Source organism: Penaeus monodon, chromosome 25, assembly GCF_015228065.2.
Source record: "Penaeus monodon isolate SGIC_2016 chromosome 25, NSTDA_Pmon_1, whole genome shotgun sequence".
Classification (NCBI taxonomy): Eukaryota; Metazoa; Arthropoda; class Malacostraca; order Decapoda; family Penaeidae; genus Penaeus; species Penaeus monodon.
In genome coordinates, this window is record NC_051410.1 from 21,466,668 (window position 1) to 21,467,286 (window position 619).

A 619-nucleotide genomic window follows, 5' to 3' on the forward strand; every position below is an offset into this window, starting at 1 on the left:
GTCACTTCCTTTTTTTCTCTCTCTCGTTCCTGCATTTCCCCTCCCTTCTCATATATCCCTGGCGAGCACATCGTTCCATCAGACACGGAAAAATAAACCTATGTAACACAGTAAGCAGCACGGTATGGGATTCCAGTAAATCATAGATGGGGAAAGCAAGGTTTATTCCTAACGAGTGAGGCGACTTTTACCATACTGCAGTTTCGGCGAAAATGACAGGGGAAGAATATTAGCACACATAATCAATGGGTAATTTGGAGAGGGTCGTGTCTAACGAGGGAAATTTAAAAACTGCTAAGAAAATAATAATTTGGAGAGGGTCGTGTCTAACGAATAATAAAATATCAGCATCTGGTGTAATTCAGAAGAGGCTGAATACGATCACGAATTAAAATCAAACTTTTCTATCGACTTTCCCTCTCTCGCTTCTCTTCCTTCCGAAATTACTAAATATCAACAGCTGATGTTGAGGGACAAAGTTTCGAGGAAATGATACAATGAATAACTGGTTAAATTACCTCTGTTGGCCAAATAAGTTTTTTTTTATTCAACTGAATTAAAGGAATGATACAGTTGAGAAAAATGACTAGCAGATGTATTATTTTACACACACACACAC